At 45.6% G+C, this 14,891-nt stretch overlaps 1 protein-coding gene across 6 annotated transcripts in view; it reads right to left on the bottom strand.

Moving 5' to 3' along the window:
* PDZD2 (PDZ domain containing 2) overlaps window positions 1-14,891 on the bottom strand; it is a 1,567,362-nt gene that overhangs the window by 264,643 nt on the left and 1,287,828 nt on the right. The gene's annotated exons all lie outside the window — the stretch shown is intronic.

The raw sequence follows: 14,891 nt of genomic DNA on the forward strand, positions 1-14,891 counted from the left end.
CGCTCAATTTGCGAGTATCTCTGCTCGGTCTCGGAGAGCGCCTTACTGGCGTAGCCCATCGGGCAGACTTCCTGGTCCCTCCCCACCTGCGTGAGGACCACTCCCAGTCCATAGGGGCTGGTATCCACGATGATTTCAGTCTGTAGGGCTGGGTCAAAGAATGCCATGGAATCCTCAGCAGCAGAGGTGCCCTTGATATCATCAAAAGCCGCCTGCTCAAGATGCCCCCACTGCCAAGTGGTGTCCTTCTTCGTTAGCGTCTGCAAAGGCTCAGAGCTGGACGCCGGGTTCCGGATGAAGCGGCCACACATACCTGACCATGCCCTAAAAGCTCCTCACCTCGGCTACATTCTCCTGTGGCCTTGCCTCCTTTATGTCTCTCACCTTGCGCGGGTCAGGGGACACTCCTTCTGCCTTAAAGACAAAGCCGAAGAATTAAATTGTGGTCTTGAGAAATGTGCACTTGTCCCTGTGCAAGGTGAGACCCAGGAATCGCAGTCACTTAAATGTCTTTGCTAGACGTGTCTGGTGCTCAGCTTCCGACCTTGCGAACACGAGAATATCATCGCTGATGTTGAGAACTCCTTCCAGGTCTGCAAGGGCCCCTCTGATGATGTTCTGGAACACCTCTGCCACTGAGGAGACCACGAAGCTGAGTCTTTTATATCTATACAACCCTGGTGAGTGGTGAAGGTTGTGATGTAGCGTGATTCAGGGTGCAGGATCACCTGATAATACCCCGCTCTGAGGTCCAGCTTGGAAAAAGAACCTCACCCCTTGCAGTTTGTTATGATATCGTCAATGGTGGGGATCAAGTACCTTGTTGGGGAGGAGCAAGTCCACCCAAATTCTCATTGCATCGGGTTGCTTGGGCTTGCGGGCAATTACAATGGGAGACACCCATGGGGTGGGGCACTCCATCTTTTTGATGATGTCCAGCCCAACAAGGTTATCTAGTTCCTGATCCACCAGATCTCTGAGGTGGAAGGGTACTCGATGTTTGAGCACGACTGGTTGAATGGACTCATCTATGTGTAGCCGGACACGTTCACCCGCCATCTGCACAATGCCCTTGAACAGAGGAGAGTGCTTGCTCAGTAGCACCTGCATGTCATCCAGGTATACTGAGAATGCAAATGTTACAATGCCAAGGGCCTCTGCCGCAGCACAGCACAGCAGGGTGTTATTGCTCACCAGTGTGACGTAGAACCTGGCCCGGACTGAGGTCTCCCCATATTTCACACTTGCCACAAACGCACCGTCCAGCGGGATCGGCTGTTCACCCCCAAATGTGAAGATTTGCGCCTTTGGTGCAGACAGGACCGGTGGGGACTGCATAGTGTCATAGTGTTCCCTGGCCATTACATTGACTGACGCCCCAGTGTCCACCAGCATCGGTATGGAGTCTCCATTCACCAGGATGTTGCACCTGGGCTGGTGCTTGGAATTGGCTTTCAGGATGCCCACACTGGACACGAAGAACACATTTTCTTCTTCTTCTTCTTCACCACCCTCAGGACGGGCAGCATCGTCCCCTTGGTCGACTGGGGCCACGTTCGATGGTCGTTTGGGCGGAAGAATCCAGCCTGAACGGGCCCTCTGGGAACAACAGTCAGTGTTGCCGCCCTACACATTCGGGCATAGTGATCAGCCCCTCCACACCGACCACACGACTTTCCCATGGCAGGGCATTCTGCTGGATGTGGGAGGTCATACCCGCATTTCAGGCATGAGCTGTCCACTGCTTGTCCTCTCAGTCCCTGGCCACCCACCAGGCGTCTAGATCCTCAGCCTCTGCCAACAGCGCAGATGTCTTCCGCTTTGCTGGTGCGCACTGCAGCCTCCATTCTGGTCACCCGTATCTCAGAGACCTCATGTCACCTCCCTAGTTCTAGGATGCGGATGCGGGGAAGGGTGATGCCCGGCTCTCGCAGGATCTGACGACGCAACTTGCCAGACACACACCCTTGGATGAGTTGATTTTTTAGCATCGTGTCTGGGTCATTCCACGCACACGGTACTGCTAGTCTGCGCAGTCTCCCGTAGAACACATCTAGAGTCTCATCATCCTTTTGGCGTGCTGCACCCATCAGGAAATGTTCATAATCTGCATTTGCCATGGGCAGAAAATGATTGTGGAGCGCATCCTTCGCCGCTGCATACAACCCATTCGCTGGTTGCAGGGACAGGATTTTCTCATGCACCACAGGTCCTGCACAGTAGAGAAGGGTAGCCAACACACTGTTGTCACTGGTCTCCATGGTGGCCCGGAAGTACATCTCCAACCTGTCCATCCACATTTCCCACCTGGGCCCCAGGCTTGATGGTGTACCCGAGATATCAAACTCAGGCATTCGCTGCAGGGCACCAGGTGGTTTGGGTAAAGGTTGTGGTGGCAGAATGGGTGGCTGTTGTTGGCCCACCACAGGAGCAGCCTGCTGTTGATCAGCAGCCGCAGCTTGTCCTTGGCTCATGGTGGCAAGCGCACAGGCACCCCAGAGATACAACAAAATTGGGGCCGCAACTCACCACCACAATCGTAGGTAGTCCTCTGCAGTAGACGGATCTTAGACGTGGCCACCGGCAACTTCACAACCCAATGTTCTTCAAATTCAGCAGTGCAGATGCTAGGCCGTGCAGAGGTCCCGAAAAAACTGAGCAGGGTGGTCCCAAGGTTTAAAACATACAGCAGGCCTTGGTTCCACACCCAATCACTCGGTGAAAAACAGTGAAAATGCGAAGGAATCACTTTCAAACCAGCATGTGCTGCTTCATGTGGCTATTTACCACAGGATTGTCCAGAAATTGAGCCTGGATGGCTCACCGACACTTTGTAGGAAGCCATGACCTCCCAGGGCCAATTGTGCAAAATGGCCGCTGACCGCGTGGATCAATGCCCTCTCCGCAGCATATTTCATAAGGTGTACTTCACTCACGATCATTTGCGCAGCTTTTAAAGATCACTGTCTTTCCTGGGCCCGGATCCGACGCTCGTCGCCACTGTTAGCGGTGTCCCAACACCGCCACCCCGTGAACCCCCCCAGCCCCGAACACAATACACATGGACTCTGTGTTGGCTCTGCGGGCTCCCCGGTGGCTTTGCGGCCGCCGGGAACGCCCCATTTATTTATACCCGCATGCGACATAGTGAACGTCACTCCATTGCGTGCGTGCCCTTAAAGGTCCAGCACCACAGATAAGCTCCCAGGTAAAGAGCCACCCACTGCGTCATTGTTTATGCTTCGGAGCACAAGGCAGTGGGTTTCCCAAAATCCCAGCATACTGCACATATGGAAGAGCAGTGAATGCTTGATAGTGTACTGAAGCCGAAAGGCCCTGAAAATCCCAGTATGATTACCAAACCCCACAAAGCGCGTGCGCAGGCGTCCAGCAAAGGGCCGTCAACGTCACACCGCATCCCCGGGATGCGGTCCGGCTTCTGTGGAATCGGAAAGGGTGACCTGGCGGCTCCTGCCGGAGGTTCGTAGTCTCAGGTCGGGCCTCCTGAGGGAAATGAGGCAAGCCTGCCCGCTGGTGCTGGCCTTTATAACTATGTACAGCCTCATCGCCCCTCCCTCATATACACAAGATGCTGTTAACTGGGAGCCCCATGTAGCCTTCCCAACCACAAGACAACAAAACTAACGTCTGGAAAGGGAGGTGCTTTGCCAGAGGGAAAGATGGGCAGAAAAACAGTATAACGGAGGGGTGCCTTCTGGGGGAGAAACATTTACAATATCATTACATTTACATTATCATTATTAATTTTAAAAAAATAACGAAAGGCTCAAAGAAAGTCCCTCAATGAAGTGTCACAGAAACCATATTCAGACACTGTGTTCTAATAAATATACCGCATCAGCAGACCTCCCAGAAATGCATAGTCCTGATTGGATGAGCACGCTCATATTATATTTTAATGTGCTCCTAAAATACTTCACAGTCTATTCAGATCCTGAACGGCATGGACACTAAACCTAAGCAGTTCATAGACTTAATCTCCCACAAAAGGTTCAGTTGTTATACAACACACATCTTCATTACACTTGTAAAGACCCTTCGAATTGATATGTGGGCACAAAAGGGTTCATTCATTTTAAGCCCAGTGGTCAATGAAATGGCAAGGCGATAAGAAATTAACACAAAATAGATGACTTACATGTGAAAAAAATGATGATTGATGAAAACCACATGCGAGGTCACACAACAGATGAGCAAAAAGAGAAAGAAAAACACATTAAGCAAATGAGGACTATGGGATGGTGACAATTAACACGTGATATATGGAGAAAGCCTTAGCATGCTACAACAGTATTCAAATGATAACGCAATGTTGTAATTGTTGGGAGTATTAGATACACAGCAGCGCATTTGTACTAGGCGAAATTATATTGCATTTTGTTTGATTTTATTAATAATGATGTTCTATTAATGCTTTCAACAAAGCTCCTTTCATAGGACATATTTACATACAGTAACCCAAACGAAGTTGATACTCGTTAATCAACCTCTGAAAGATGAAAGGCCAAGTTAATCTTGCCGGGATTCGAACCCACAACCTTCAGTTCACACACACAGATCGCAACAGCAAGCGCTCAACCCACTGAGCTATCATGCCGGCTACAAATTAGACAAGATACAGTTAGACAAGCAATCAATTCTGTTTAACATTACTATGCATAATTACACTAGAAGCCATTAAAAATATAAACATTGTAAAAATGATGCTTCAAACAACTTAAAAAGAAACTAAAAAAGAATAAGAAATACTCTAAAGTTGGGTAAATGGGATATGAACGAGTTTTCTAAATGAAAGCACAAAGGGTGGTGCTTGAACCCTGCTGGCAGTGCGAAAAGGCAGTACTGTGGCCTTCCCAGTCATTCCAGTGAAGAAATAATGAAAAGGAATACACTGCAAGTATTGCCATAATCCAAGACACTAAAGGACGCGCAGAGTTACTGGTTAACGTTATGAAGGAAAAACCTGTGAAGAAGCTACAGATAAAACCAGAGGTTAGTTTAATCACGATTTGACTTTACACACAGCTGAATTTAAAATGATTCCGATTTTTTAAATATCACTTGAGTTTAGAAAATTCATTAGTGGGTGGAATGAGATGAGCATTTTTTGCTCTCGAGCCTGCGTTGCTAGGCAACTTGCCCCCAGTGATGCAAAGTGTGACATGGGTCGCATAATGGGCGTTGAATTGAGAATCGAGTGCGCCGAGTGCCCCAGCCCACAATGTTTGTATTAAAACATAAATAATGTGTATTTTCCAACAGATGGGTACGCTAAACATCAACAAATGTACCCTAGACTGTGCACTCAGTCAATTCCTTACATATGTAGGAATACATGGAATCGATCGCTCTCGCAGATGTTGGAAGATCGCCGCCTGTACTAATGGCAATGCCAACTGCTATGTGCTTGGGTCAATGGCAAGGTCCTCAGGCAAACTCATGGAGGCAGGAAAGTATTAGCTGTCAAGTTATTTAACGTAGTCTTATCCAATATGGAACGACAGTTTTAGGGTGGAATTGGGAGAAAATATCCACCAAACAAAGAATTCCTTTATTGGGACCCACCACATACATACATTAAGTGCCCAGATGTTATGCTAAATTGTTGTGCAATTTGATATTTGTTTAGGGCCTACTGCCATGGTATGGCCTCAAAGCACTGAGTGGATGAATGCCATTTGGAAGACCACAGTCTGAGGAGATATGCAAATGCAAGGAGCGGTACAATGTGTTCCTATATTTATTGCCAAAGCTGTGTTAAGCAGAGAATGGCTAGCTTTCAAGCAATTATTTGCAGTCATGCAGCTCATATTGCAAAGGCATAAGGAAGAGTGCTGCGAAAGTGGCTATGTGACAGCTGAACCGAATTTTCCGTGGAACTCTGCTGTATTCTATGGGTTGCAGGGCGAGGGTGATGTAAGGCGCCTGTCAATCCCCAATGCAACTGTCTACAGTTGAGGGCTCTGCTGTACATTATGTGCAGGAAACCTACCTCGATGGAGGACATGCAAATCACATGCACAGTGTAGGGTAAGACAGAGATTCCACCAGCGTACGTCCTCCTGTCTGTACCATCTTTTTTTGTTGAGTAGAAAATAATATATTGGCTTCACGCGTGGTGGCGATAATGCATAGTCACCTATGGAAAGTCAAGCTCGTCATTCATACCACTGCCGTTATTCTGGAGTATCCGGTCTGGTTAAGAGAGACCACACTCAAATGCCCCTGTGTTCCCCCAACTGCCTACATTCCCAGGGTGTCTGATCCTCTGCATGGGAGAGTCCTGACTGCCTTGACCATATTGCTTGGCGAGGTAAGGGAACCTGATGGCGAGGTATGGGAACCCGATAGCAAGGTATGGGAACCTGATGGACAGGCTGAGTACCTACGGGTGTATACTAGGGAGTGATGAGCAATGCAAGGCTTGAAAGTCTGGAGGGATTATCAGGGGAAAGAGAAGCTTTTGTTTAGGAGAGCCTATATTATAAAATACCGGAGCCAGAAGTCTCTGTGAGGCGCTAGGAGAGCTCGAGTTCGGAGAGCCTAGAGTCGTTCATATGCAGCTAACAGGTGCGCTCTGAGTAGGGCTAAAGAGTTCTGCCGAGAGAGACGGATTCCACGATTTCGTTTTTTTATTATGGAGTTGGATATATTACATACATTTTTCACTACATGTAAAGTAAATATGTACATAAAACAAAATATAAAACAATTAAAATAGTTAAGCGTTTCATCAAACATCGATCATGATTTGAGTAGTCATTTCATAACAGTAAAAATATGATCAAATTTAAAAGAGAAAGTAGTCAATCAAAACATCTCAAGGTCTGATGCCACCACATCCCTAATTAAATGAGGATTAAATACATACTAAATACATTCAACAAGAAGTACAACATTGTTACATTGCCTGTTTTTTTTTTCATTTGTTTTTTCCGACAGTTTTTTGCTGAAAACTCATTGAAAAATATGTATGCAAGGGTGGGTAAGGGGATATAAGTGGTGGGGGATAGGTAGTAAATAATAGTGGAGGGGGAGTTGAAGCCCCCCAAAAATAAAACTATCAACCAAAATAAAACAAAAAACAGTCAGAAAAAAACGAATCGAAAAGAAAACGGACGATGTAAAAATATAGAACCCAATAAGAAGCAACACAAATCCAGCAAATGAGATACACCATTCCCTGATCAGCAACTTAGACCACAGAATATCATAAGAATTCACCGAAAGGTATTCATTCAAAAATCAAAAAACCTATATTTTATAGATACAGTAGCTGCACACGAAAGAACAAGATGCTTTAGTGTTTTTTTTTGTTGCTAAGTCTGCAGTTTCTCTCTTCTTTGGGTGTCTTAAGCCTTGGAACAAAACTTTCCAAGGTCGGAAGCTGGTTGAGTTTGAACCTCTGGTATACATCACAGGCTCTACTACACGGAAACGGAATGATATATCTAGACAGTACTGTTTTCTTTCTAGGAAAGGGACTGTATTCCTTATGAAGCATGTAGGGGCTTAACTGAAACCACTGTCTCGTACAAGGCTAGCTCACAAAGTCTCTTTTTTACATTTAAAGCAAAGGATAATCGATTAGTTCAGTCTGACCCAGACCTCGTGTAACAAAAAGTGAGAGCATTTTTATGTGGAAATTGTGTAAAGAAATAACGAATTTAGTTGTTAACATGGAGAGAAAAATCTGGAACCGGGAGTTGTCTGGAGGAGTTAAAATTTTCAGGAAACGGACAAAATTTAGCCCAGAGTACGTCCGTGACTGAGAATGTCAAATAAAACTCATGCCTAATGACACCTAATGATCCTGGAGTTGCAGGTGGGAGACCCAAACCCTGCTTCCAGATTGTTGCTTGCAAAGAGTGTTGATATAGCCCAAGTCGACAAACACAGTCTCTAGTCCATAAATTATGGCAGGGACTGTTTTCGCTACATAGAATTTCAGAAAAGGGATTAGAAATAACTTGCATAAATTCAGACAAAGCCTCTTAGTTGAGCAATGAGAGGAAGAGACTTTCATCTCAAACGCTCTGTAGTAGCTAATGGAAGATCACTGAAAGCTATAGTAAAGCCCAGGTATGTTATTGATTGTTCAAGTTCCAGCCAAGCCTTACCTTCTGCCCATGACATGAACTTAGGTTTACTTTTGTTGGAAAATATAATAATCTTGAACTTGCTCCCGTTTACTAGGAGATTACTCTACTCCGTAGAGTGATGAAAAATGGTTATGTTTCTTTGTAACTCGACAGGAGTCAGATCAAAGAACACCACGTTAGAAAGTAAGCCAGTGTAATTTCAATGTGCCAAGTCTTACCGGAAATCAATTCAGTGGGGACCTTAAGGAATTGATATCAGAGAGATATATGTTAAAAAGAAGGGGGGCTAATACGCACCCCCGCTTAAATCTGACAACGTTTGGATAGGTCTAGACTAGAGGGTAGCCTGTCGTCACTTTCACTTGAGCTATGGCTCGAAAGGTAAACAAAACGATTCTTCCATCAGTGAGTGGGCCCCGGCGCTGCCGTTCCAGCTGCTCTGCATGGTGAGGCCTGTGTTCTCACGCTCACTGCTCACCGAGACTGGACACAGGTCGGCACAGTACCTCCTTCAGAGCCGCGGCAGCCGGATGCACCTGGGAGCTATCATGATCATTACCACTGTTACTAAGTGCTAACCACAGGCAACTTTGGATACGTGAGGCTAGACCGTGGCCGTCCACCTACACCAGGTACCACTGCCAACTGACTTAACTGGAATGCCCAGTGCTCCTCGGGACACCTCCATCCTTCCACCAACAAACATTCGCTTTTTCATAACCTATGCACTGGCATGGAGATAACAAGAAACATTTGAAAAATACAATGCTTACACCAAAATTGGCTATCAAACAAGTATAAAGGCATAGGAGTGTCACTTGGTGTATGAGAAGAAGGGTTGTTAGTCACATAATAAAGCCATAAAACAAACCCCAAAATGCATATACACAGATGGACATTGCATGCATCATTAACCTTTGCAAACATTGCATAAAGTTGAACACCTGCTTGACAGAACACAACAGCAACCTGCAGCTCTCCAGAATTTGTGGATCCACGATACCTCGTCTTTGCCTAAACTGGCTCGAGCGGATGGGAGTTGTAGTCCAAAACATCTGAAGAGTTAAAGGTTGCAGAACCTTGGCTTATGGGATGGTGGAAGTGAAGGTCCATCTGCATAGGTGCTTTTTCTCGCTCAGTCTTTTCCTTTGTACACATTGTACAACACGGATCAAGTGATGACAGATAAAGGCGACTTTGGCAGAGAGAGAGAGCCCAACTCATTTCCCTAAGGGCTGTGCGATGGGTTCTGGGGTGGCATGGACTTTAATTCTCCTTTCTTGGGGTGCAATAGCAGCAGAGACCTAGCTGTCCGGGCGATGAGTGGAGGGGGCCTAGTCCCCAGGTATTTGACTCTCAAATCTTCCCCAGTGATTCCAATACTGGCAACGGAAAGATTTGAGACCACAAGTGCCTGGGCGTAAAGGCCTTCAATGAAAGCAGAACCCATGCTTTTATTTTTGGGATGGAAATTGGGAGCTTTGGATATAATAAAGTTATAAATAAAAAATACTTGAAATAACTGTTTCCCCATACAAATTGCAGACTTAAATTGCACCATTTCTATGGAACTGTACAGACCATGAAATAAAATGCAACATTTTAGGTAATTAAGGAAAAGGAGTGGATTGCAGCCATTTACTCAAGAGTTGAAATGCCGCCCATGATATGTAATTATATCTTGATATTTTGTTTAGTACAGTCCAGAGATTGCCCAACAAGTGGGACCTGAATCTAATGTAACTGGGCCCACCGCAGTGACATTCACATCTGTAAAGGCCCACACAATGCTCCAGAGTGTCCATTTACAGATTCTGTGTGGGCCGTGCCCACTCAGGCCCTACCTGGTCTATGCCTCGGCCCCAGGCGCACTTCCAGTCCCATAAATGAACACACTTGATTGAAACTGAAATATGCAAGCAGTCTAGAGCACAAGCTAACTGTTGGACACCACTTCCTGTTTATGATGCGTGACAGGAAGGGAGGCCCACAGTGCATTCTGGGACAGTATGGAATAGGGACAGCATGGTGGAGACCAGCACCACCAGGGTATCAGTGCTCATCAGCATTACAGCTACGTGTTTCAACATTTTCTTCATGAACATTCCCATCTCAGAAAGCAGTTACAGTGAGAAACATCCCTTAGAAAAATGGCTGCCATTATCGGGCACTGAACTGCCACGCTATTCAAAAATGGCTCCTTTTTAAATGCGAAGCACAATGGAATAAAGAAGAAAAGCAGCAGCTTTCATTTTGTAAAAATAAAATGAAACACTTTGGCATTGGGGTACTTATTCACATGCAAGTAATATATGTATGTGATACATACACAAACTAGGCCTACTTCCATGAGCACGCTATTATATTTCAGATCCTGCCCAAATGGTGAGACACATTACAGACAGACTTGACAATAATACGCTGGGACAATAGAGGAAAATGAAGTATCCCAGAAAAGCAACTGCGAGAACAACAAATGCACTTGTAGCTAAGGAACTGACAAATAGTGACAAGAGATGATTAAGATGCACTGCACAAAAAAATGGAAATATTTGCCATTTCAAAAAGGCCAATGCTGGTTTCCAGAATTACTGTTTGCCCTGTCACGCAGGAGACAAAGAATACGAGTTTGTGCCAGGCATTATGTAGCCACTCGTATTGCTGTCAAAGGAGTAGTTGCCGTGTATATGGGGTAGACGGGGCACTTGCCACCATACTCTTTGAACAAGGGGGGCATGAGTCGTTTTGGCCCCTGTTCGGCATCTTGAAGTGAAACCTTCCTCTTTAATTTGTCTTGCTTTGACTTTCTACATTTCGCTACTTCTAGTTTTTCTTTACTTCCTTTCTGTTTTATTATTATATTTTATTCTGACCATCTCGCCTGTCAACGCTCTCTTTTTCTTTGCCCTTTTCACCTGCCTCTCACACTCGCATGGTTTTTCTGCAGTTTCTCTGTCCCCCTGACTCTCAAACGATGAGTCAGCCCACCCCCTGCTCCAAAGCCTCACAAACTCGCTATGCCATATAGCTCTCAACATTTTGTGTCAAGTGGGCGGGTGAAAACACCCGATTTGGCTTTTGGCAGTTGGAGCCCATTGGGCGTGTAGGGGGCTTGGCGGGTAAGTGAAGTAATGACATGGTGGGCGACATCCACCAAAGCATGTGAGTTGAGACGTATGCTCTAGGGGGCCTTCCCGACTCCCTCGCTCTCCGGTTGGTGCCCTCATCATCTCTAGGGGTAAGGCAACACACATCCTGACACATAGAACATGGATATACCTGCAGATTTGCATTCTTGCTATTGTAGCCGATAAATGAGGGCCATCCATGGCCCTTCTCCGTGCGGGGTGTAACCCCCCCCCCAGGCCCTCCAACGCCTAGCTGTAGTGCACACTTCTGATCACTGCACCCTCTTTTGCATGATTTCAGGGCAGAAGCCTCACCTGCCCTCGCTCTGCATTAGGACCAGGTACAGGGGGCCCACCACCTCTGCAGGATGCAATCCCTTCCAAGGCATATTTCCCTGCCCCTTTATAGGATGCTGCCATGCTTCTCCTCAAGGGCAGAATTTTATTCTAGCTCAGATAGGGTTTTTGTAGTAGAATGTATCATCCAGGAAGATAGAGGGTATGCCTGCAGCAGGCTGCGAAGATCTGTGCCTTATCTGCAAACCACAGGGACCAGCCACCAGAATTGTAGATCATGTAAGGAAGGCATGGTATCAACAGTAGACACAGGCAAAAGATGCACGTTTCAAAAACCTTTATTTTGTAGTTTACTAGGGTTGGTGAAGTTCCTAACTGGCCCCAACTCTAAAATGGGAGTAATTTCGACCATAAAATAAATAATAAGCAAGTCCAAGTCAGTCAGTCAAATAAATAGGCCTATACTAAGAACACCTAACCTTGCCCTCCTTCTGAAATGACAAATGTGTAAAGGGTACAGTGGTCGAAGAGAGCGGGAGCGGTGGTCCTCTACTTTTTTTAATTACCTTTTACAGCTCCTATAATTTTATTTTAAAAAGAAACCGTTCTGGAAGGGTTTCGTTTTAAGATAGAAATGTAGGAAGAAGTTGAAACTTGCCCTTTCAGTGCACTGCACTGAACGTTCCCTTAAACAGCAGGTGCAAATGTTTGGTGGTGTGTATTGTGTGTGGGAGTGGATGCGATGATGGAGTTTGTGGGGAGTGGGTGCAGGCAGTGGTCCAAGTGTGCGGTAGCGGTCGGGAGCGGTGGTCCTCTACTTTTTTAAATTACCTTTTAGAGCTCCTATACTTTTATTTTAAAAAGAAACCATTCCAGAATGGTTTTGTTTTAAAATAAAAGTGTAGAAAGAAGTTGAAACTTGCACTTTCAGTGCACTGCACTGCGCGTTCCCTTAAACAGCAGGTGCAAGTGTTTGGGGGTTTGGATTGTGTGTGGGAGGGGTCGTGTTGATGGGGTTTGTGGGGAGTGGGAATGGGTGCAGGCCGAGCAGGGAACATAGTTCCACTACTTCTTTTCGTACACTTCGACCACTAAAAGGGTATACAAAAAAGGAAAAATGGTGTTTTAAAAGAAATGTCAGAATGGCCTGGGTAACAACTCCATGCCCCACATTCAGAAGCACAGGGTCTCAAGAGTTTTTTTAAAAGGATAGGTGGATGGCACAGTTCTATCAGTCTTGCACACTCTGGCCTGCTGGTACAATTCAACAGTTCAGGCTTGAAACGTCAAGCCTTTGACAGTCTAATCAACTTTTTAGGTTGTCTGCCTTCCCACAAATACACAGTTCTTCTCTTGGCTTTCACTTTGCCAATATTCAACACAGGCTTCCCTTCGTCGAGCTCGAACCTGCATCTCTTTTCACATTGAACTCTTCACTTCATCACAGTTCAGCACTGGCTTCCCTCCGCCAGACCCAAGCCTGTCTTTCTCTTTGTGGGAGTTCTCTTCCCCACATTCTCTCCTTCACACTTAACTTTCACTCTACCAAATTTCAGCACAGGCTTCCCTCTGCCGGGCTAGAGCCTGTCTTTCTCTTTTACTGTTGAAAACCTTTGAAACTGCAAGGACTTTAGGTAGACCTCTGCATGATCAGTTCGATCTCCCTTTAACCAATTTGACAATCAACAATCATCACAACACCAATGCTGCTTGGTACTTGTAGTTTCCTTATACTCTTTCCATGTGCCCTCTTGGCATCTTTCAAAGTTCACACGCAACACCAATACTTCTTGGTACTTGTAGATTTTACTTTTGCCCTCTTGGCATCTTTCAAAGTTCACATGCAACACCAATGCCTCTTGGTATTTCTAGTTTTACTTTTGCCCTCTTGGCATCTTTCAAAGTTCACATGCAACACCAATGTCTCTCAGTACTTGTAGTTTTACTTTTGCCCTCTTGGCAGTTTTCAAAGTTTATATAGATTGCTTTTCACTCAATAAACTCTCGTTCGGGATCGCAGTTACTTTCTTTCCTTCGTTTTCTATTTCTCAGAACATTTCACAGAGACTTTCGAATGTGTGATTCCGCTTCGCAGGACCACTCTGTTACTTTGTATATATTTCTCAGCATTCAATCATTGTTCTCTTCATTATGCGTTTTATCGGCACACGCGCAACCTTCAACTCTTATTGCATTTCTCTTTTGCTCTTAACTCAAACTAGTAGCGGACACCCCCTCACCCGCCAGTACACCACAAGACCACAAGACAACCAGGCCAAAGCAGGACCAACTAGACGTCACCAAACAAAGACTAAACAACTCTCAATTCTACAATGCAATGCAAACGACCCATTCCAAGGAAAAGACAAAGATGAAAGAACAAACACTCCAGAACAACAATCATAGACTGGACCCCCACAGACAGGAACAGAAACCGAAGGAACTCAGAGAAGAGAAAAATCCCTCTACTTAACTCCATACCTCGCAGACAACCAGCCACCACGGCAATCCAACCCAACATTAGAAGCAACAACAAATAACCTAACACAAGCAAGAAGAAGGATGATCAACACACACAACAGACAGACTACCAACCCAATAACCCCCTACATCACCAAAGCAAGAGGAACTTCCAATCAACAACCACAACTCTCGGAAGACGAACCCGATGAAAACACAAAAAACCAAAGACAAAACCTAGAAGAACTCTTCGAAGATGCTGACACCCCAAATCACACAGCCCAACAAGTGACCGACCAGGAAGGAAACCTCACCACCGAGCAGAAGTTGACCTCGACAAAGCCCAAACCAAACAACACCTCCAAACTTCACTACAATCTAATAAACGCAGGATCCATGTCAAAACACTCAACAGAGATCTTCGACCTACTCGACGACAACGGCATAGACATCCTGTTCATCACAGAAACATGGCTGGACGACAACTACAAAATCACACTCCGAAGCTGCCTTCCGACCGACTTCAAATGCCTACAAATAAACAGAAAAAACAAAAAAGGAGGAGGCATCGCTATGGCATTCAAAGAACACCTGAAAATAAAAACTGCCGAACCACTCAACATCCTCAACTGCGAAACCATGGTAATACACCTAACAGCGAACTCAAAAACCAACATCACATTCATCCTGGTATACAGACCACCAACATATGATGCAACATTCATCGATAACTTCACAGAAGCCATCACCAACTTCGCCATCAACCACGAACACCTAATCATCCTGGGGGACTTCAACATCTGGTTTGAAGACAGCCACACCAACTCACCAAACTCACTAATTGAACAACTCAACACCATGAAACTATCAAAACTAGTCAAAG

This window comes from Ambystoma mexicanum, chromosome 6p (genome assembly GCF_040938575.1).
Source record: "Ambystoma mexicanum isolate Mex_15411 chromosome 6p, UKY_AmexF1_1, whole genome shotgun sequence".
In the NCBI taxonomy this organism is placed as follows: domain Eukaryota; kingdom Metazoa; phylum Chordata; class Amphibia; order Caudata; family Ambystomatidae; genus Ambystoma; species Ambystoma mexicanum.